This window comes from Manis pentadactyla, chromosome 2 (assembly GCF_030020395.1).
Source record: "Manis pentadactyla isolate mManPen7 chromosome 2, mManPen7.hap1, whole genome shotgun sequence".
NCBI lineage: Eukaryota > Metazoa > Chordata > Mammalia > Pholidota > Manidae > Manis > Manis pentadactyla.
In genome coordinates, this window is record NC_080020.1 from 70,704,222 (window position 1) to 70,711,042 (window position 6,821).

The 6,821-nt window shown below is 41.8% G+C and overlaps 1 protein-coding gene across 2 annotated transcripts in view; it reads right to left on the reverse strand.

Moving 5' to 3' along the window:
* POLR3G (RNA polymerase III subunit G) overlaps positions 1-6,797 on the reverse strand; it is a 32,680-nt gene extending 25,883 nt beyond the window's left edge. For both annotated transcript variants that reach the window (XM_036925677.2, XM_036925675.2), the window contains exon 1: positions 6,640-6,797. The gene's annotated coding sequence lies outside the window, so the exon portion shown is untranslated. The remainder of the gene's footprint in view (positions 1-6,639) is intronic.
* Between the last annotated feature and the right edge of the window lie 24 nt (positions 6,798-6,821).

The window sequence follows — 6,821 nt, forward strand, 5'->3', positions numbered from 1 at the left end:
ATAAGGTACAATACTTCTACAACGTTAAGGCACATGCCAATTACCTAGTTATCTTGTTAAAATGCAGATTCTGATTCAGTTGGCCAAGGACAGGAACTGAGGATTTGCATTTCTAACAAGCTTTCTGGATATATCAATGCTGCTGGTTTGCAGACCGCACTTTGAGAGTAACAAGGCTGTCTGTACATTTCCCCATATTCTGGATTTGAGCGATCATATACATGAGATGAGGTTTAACACATTCCCCTATCCCTGTTTTTTCTGTAAACAGGTAGACAAGAGGCCTACTCAAATTTGGGTTTGATTTTTTACAAGACTACTTAGCAGAGATGCTCTGATTTTCCTGCTGCATCATACCAGGATGCACACAAAGTCTCTCAGTGACGTTCTCTGGTGGTCAGTGCGTTCAGGTGCTGTTAGTATGAACTTTATCCAGTATAAAGTTCCCCATCAGTTTTTACCTAATTATTTTACCAACCATTGATGATTGTAGCCTAGATATAATGTGGTGACATACAAATTATATCCTTCTTTCTGTACTTATTAACTGGAATTCTACCAGGAATCAATTCCCTTCACCCACTATTTAGTCACTATGAAACAATTTATAAAAGAAAGGTACCTTTTTTTAATAACCAAGCTCATCCCATCTATCCACATTAAAAGGGAGGGAAAATATCCAAATGGCCTTGTTTCAATGCTGAGTCCCTGAAGCAAGTGCTGAGCCTACAGAAAGCAGTGTCCCAAGTATGAAAAGTGCTGAGCAGAAAGGCTTAGACCTTCCCTCTAGGAAATGGATGTGAGCCCAAGTAGACCCAGCAGACATGGTGGACACCACGGGGCTGAATTCCAGGCTGGGATTTGCCATTAACTAAAGATTAAGAGTAATTTTAGGTAACATCGCCCAAGTTTGCCGAATCATGAGAATTACCTGGAGGACTTCTTAAACATACAGAGTCCCAAGCAATCCTCACGTCCTCAAACCTACTACCTCGGAGTCTTTGGAGGAGAGCACTGGGAATTAATTTGGAAAACTCATCCCCAAAGAAAGAGTTTATCAGCTACCATTGCTCAATGGAATATCCCTAGAGAAAACTCTGCTGTTTCTAAATGTCCATATCTATCAAACAACTGATATCATTAGGCGAATATATTGTATTGGCAGAAAAATCAATCCAAGCTCTTAAGACACCCGTAATAATTACACGGAATTCTGGCCTACAAAATCATCTCTTTTTAGTTTGATCAACTTTAAGTCAGTTCTCCTCCTGAAGAAGCTTTTAAATTCAATTTCTTCTCTTGCAGGGCTGAGAGGTAGTCCCTGGACTCTGGTAACTACTCCAGGGAAAGATGGCTCATAAGTAAGGCCTAAGCATTATTTTCTGAAATCCTTTTAATTGACTCAACCACTGCCTTGTTTCTTTTTCAGCCTGCCAGACTTCTTGAATGAAGGCTTTTTAAAATCAGCTTGCCCCATTTCCTCATTCCTTCAAATCTTCCTCTACTTCATGTGAGCCACTATCACTGAGTCATTCATTTAACCAATGATCAGCATTCCAGGTACCATGGCAGGACCCAGAGATCACTGAACAAAACCAGGTCCCTGCCCACAGGGCATGCATTTCAGTGGATGAAAGAATAGAAACAGTAAACAAGTAAGTGTGTAACATAATACATATTCTTGTAGGCTGAATTGTGTCCTCCCCCGAAATAGGTTGAAATCCTAACCCCTGTGAATGTGACTTTCCTTATTTGGAAATAAAGTCTTTGCAGATGTAATTGAATTAAGATAAGGTCATACCACATTAGGGTGAGCCCTCTTCCGATGCCTGCTGTCCTCATAAGGGGGAGATTTGAACAGAGACAGAGACACATATGCACAGGGAAAACACCCTAGGAAGATGAGGGCAGAGAATGAAATGCTGCAGCTACAAGCCTCAAAATCAATACAGCTGTGAAGAAAAAAATCATGGTAAGAGGATAGAGAAAAAGAAAGGGATATGGAAGTGACTCATTCACACAAGCAAGTCTTTCCATAGAGGATAAATGTGAGCAGTGTGCTGCACAAGGCAAGTGAGCCAGAAGATGGAGGGCTGGGGTGGAGATGGCTACAGAGAAAGGGACAGCAGGGCAGAGGAGGAAACCACAAGCTGGGAGCGTCTGAGGAACAGGAAGCCCACGTAGTTGGTGAGGAGCAAGGAGTAGGGAGAGGCTGATGGAGGCAGAGCTTGTGGAGCCTGTGTGAGCTGTGGTAAAGGCTTTTGGCTTTTTTACTTGTGATGGGAACAATGCGCACAGAGATGCTGTATCCCAGAGGTCCCAGTGGACAAAGAGCCACTGGCCTTTTGTCCTTGCTTATGCTCTTGGGTTTCCAAAGCACACTGTTCATTATTGCCTCCTCCCTTTTGAAATGCTCTCTTCCCAAGGCTTTATTAAAACTCTAGATTCTATCCCATTGACCATTTTTTTGGTCTACTTTTCTTTGTAAACCCCTTAAGTAATGCACTTCCTTGAGGTTCCATCTTTGGTTCTCTTTTCTTTTTTTAATCTTCAGGAAGTACACCCACTCTCAAGGTTTGATGAGCTCTCCCTCACCATTAACTACGGCACTGACCCTTGTCCTGAGTTTCAGTCCATGTTTTTACTCCCAAGAGGAGAGTTGGACAGCACCTGAGACTTAAAATACTGAGATCATCTTCCCCCTACACTAATTAGCTTGCCTTTCATGTATAAATGTCCCTATTTTAATCCACGGTATGTTATTTTCCCTGTCACTAACATTTGAAGATTTGGAGTGAGTCAGAATTGATTCCTCATTTGATTCCACCCCTCCTATCAAATCAATCACCTAATTCTTCCTTCAAAATGTTCCTTCATTTCCATTTCTTCTACCATGATCCAGCTCAGCTCTTTTCCATCACACTTTTGAGTGACTGCAAATTTAAAGGTATCCCTTGTTTTCCTGTTACTATTTTAATTTATTCTCCCACATTATTCACCTTCAAGCATAGTTCTAACGATCGTACCACTCCACTCATCTTCTCTTTTGGCTACAGAATTAAATCCAACTCCTTACCCATATATTCAGAGCCCCTTTAAGATGTGTGCACCTATCCCCTGACTCATTGTTCTGTAATCATGTCATGGCTACCATTCTCTCCAATGCAGCCTACTCCCTCTTCCTGCCTCTCTGGCTGCATCCCTTTTCACCTTAAGATCCAGTTTAAGTCCCTCAACATCCACAACAGTTATTTAACCCCATCTTGCTCTTGAAAAGATACCCCTGTTAAAATAAATGGCTTTTTAAAAATCAAGGTGATGCACATTGCTCCACCTTCAAGTGTGGAAAAAATATAGCCAATGCACCATATGGGAAATGGACTCTTTCTAAAGGGAAAGAGTTTCACTTATGTTTTTTGTTTATTTCTTCAATAAGACTAACAGTAGCAATTTTATATGCCCCACTGTCTAGCATAGTGCTCTCTATATAACAACAGCTCCACATTTAATGTTAAACAGTCCTTCTTTCTTTCTTTAATGTGATTTCATGAGTAAATCTACTCCCAGAAGTACAATTTAGTCAGCCTGCAAAGTTTTGTTTTTTGTTTTAATTTCTAGAACTATAAAGTTTGGGTGTTGGATGTATGTTGGAATCATCAGGAGTGTTAAAAACAACTTAGGCCTCATCCCAATAAAATCAGAATCTTTGGAGGTAAGATTTAGGTATTAGGACTTTTTAAAAGCACCCTGGAGATTCCAATGTGTAGACTAAATTAAAAAACACTGTTCCAGATTAAACTTCCCATTTTATGGAAGAGGAAAGTGAGGCTCTAAGTGGTTAATGACTGCCTAGATACACAATTCTTAACAAAGACAAGACTGGGTTAAAGCCTCAGATACCCTTCTATTGTCCTTTCATCTATATTTAACTGCCTGAAACACACTTCTAGACCAGTTGAAGACCTTTTTAATTCTATGGATGCCTTTAATCTTTACAATGAAGTGAATTAGTAATAGCAAAATTCGACTGAATTTAAACATGTAAAATCATAAGTATCACCCCTCCATTTTGGGATGTCTCCTGAAAATTCTTATTCAGAATTGTTCTGAGATGATTTGATGGCTCAAGCATCCAAGAGCTGAAATGCAAAAGCCCATTCTAACCAACTGTAAAAACAACCGTGTGGCAGAGACTGAGCTAGTTTCTGAAATTCCTCCTCACTCTAACATTTTATGAGTTATAACTGTAGCTTAAATGCATTGTCCTCCACATCTCACACTGTCCCTTGCACACATTAGTTAGCAGAATAAATGTACAAACAGATGTAAGCAGGCACAGAAGCTAGGAGAGCTACTGAAAGGCAGGGCACAGTATCTTTCCTGATAAATGACACCTAAGTTGCCCCAATCAGAACCCAGAAGTCATGCTAACCTCCTCTCAATCTCCCTCCATCCCTTCATCTAATAGTAGAAGACTATCAGCTCTGTGTCCTCCTTCACATGTTCACCCTCCTTCACCTCTGCTTTAGTCCAGGCTTTCACCATCTCTTGCCTAGACCTCTAATACAGAATAAACTTCCCACAGCCAGACTTCCCTTTTCAATCCACTCTATAGTTATCTTTCTGGAACACAAATCTTGATGTGTCACTCACCTTAACTAACAAAGCTTTTGAGTCTTTCTGCCCCTTGCCTCATGCAGCCCCCACTCCAGCCACTCCCAATTCCGCTACACGGCTCTTGCATTTGCCTTCCATATCCACTGTGCCTTCCTTCCATATCCACCCAGCAGCCTCAGCATCATTTAAAATACTATGCAGATGACACATCTCTGTGACCATTTCCTCTACCCTACATGGAGTAGGACTCTCCCTTTTCTGTTTCTCAAGCACTTCACTGCTTTTATTACCCTTTTAAAATCCATATTGTAATCGTCAGTTCTTGCCTGTCTCCCCAGTAAACTCTTCAATTATCTATTCATCAAGTGTTTATTAAGCACCCTGTGTCAGACCATCTTCTGTGTATTGGGAATATAGGAGTGAAGAAAATAAAGTCTCTGCTCTCATGGAGCTCATAGTCTAGTATGCAAAATTGAAAAATATACACTTTTATAGAAACTGTCAGGTAGTAGATCAGTGATATGAAGAAAAAGCAGAAAACAGGGATGCTGTTGTGGGAAGGGTGGTTGAAGAAAGCCCCACCACATTTTGTAATTTCCAAGCACAAACTTGACAGAAGAGAAGGCAAGAGCCATGCTGAGAACTAGGAAAGGAAATTCAAGGAAAACTGGGATGCGGACAAAGGGGTCTGTAAATGTGAAAGCCTCCTTGAATACTATTTACCTTTCCATGCCCTATCACCAGCCAGAGCAGAAGTATAATAAACATTGGGTGAATTACTGCGGAGATCATACGGCCTGGTAAGAACATCAATCCAATTTCCCTCCAGTGGCTCCCCTCTGCCTAGAGGACAAATGCCCAAACTACAGAGAGCTCTGTACCACCCTACTGAGAATATCCTTACCAACAGTGGTCTTCTAAGGCTAGCTCAAATGCCACTCCTTAATCTCCTTAATTCCTTCCATCTGTATTCTTGTAGCACTTAGTTTTTACTTCCTTTGCGATAAATATCCCAGCTGGTGCTTTATATTGCAAATATGTGTGTACAGATATTATCTTCCCCCAAATTCTGGAGCACCCAGATCATGACTTTTATTTTACACAAATCTGTTCTTCACATACCATCTAGATAATAAAGATAGCTGTGAACAGAGTGACTGAATAAATTCTTGGGAAAATACTGAGAAAGGCTGCATTCCCCCCACCAAAGGCTTCAGGATTGTAGGGGAAGATGGTACACCCCTTCTTCTATGCAGGCTTATTAGTAGCTGCCACAAATAAGGGTTTTCATAATTACCTTTTATAATGCTGTCTCATGGGTCTCTATAATTTTTCCTGGCTGCGTAGGGAGGTTAGTCAAGTTCTCAAAGGAATTTTTCAAGACTAAATTGATATTTCAATAGCTGGGAGATGTAGGGTGAGATCAGGGACCTGGCATTAGCAGTGGGGGCGATGAGTTTGGAGAGGCCACACCCAGTCATTATCCACTTTTCTGTCCTCACAAGGTGCGGCAGCCTCCACCTTTCTTTAGTTGAGCGTTTCTACCAACTTTCCTTGCTCTTCCAAGAGTGGACAAACTAACCAAAAAAAAGGGAGGACGGTGTGGGGAAAGAAATACAGATTAAAGCCTTGTTAGCAACTCCTCTCTCCACGGTATAGAGTAGAAGGCCAACAGTTAAGAAAAAATACTGAATAGCCTGTCCTTAACAAGTCTGCGGCAATGACTCGTGCCTGAACCAATCACACAGCCCCCGGATTTGAATATCTACCATCAATAGGAGTATAAATTATCTTCTCATTGCAAACAGTCCCAGGAAATGCAGACTATGTAAAATCTGGAGACGACGATTAAAAGATTGTGAAGGAATTATGAGATGGGGAATAAAGCTCAGTCCAGCCCCTCAATCCAGAAGCGACTTAATCAATCTCCCCCCTGATTTGCCCCACCGTCTCCATGTGCCCCTTTAACTCCCGTCTACCCTCTCTATCTCCTCCCAAGCCCTCAACTGCTTCCTCTGTTACCTGCTCACTAAATCTCGAGGCTGGGGTAAAACTGTGTAGCCGAAGCGCCGGACAGCATGGAAAGGGTGCAAACAGAAGGTGCAGGATAGAACGCCGGCTCCAGCTCAGGAGAAGCGCGCTCCGCCCTCCACGCGGCTTCTGAGCTAGGTTCCGAGCACTACCAGATAGCCCCGCCCACCCGC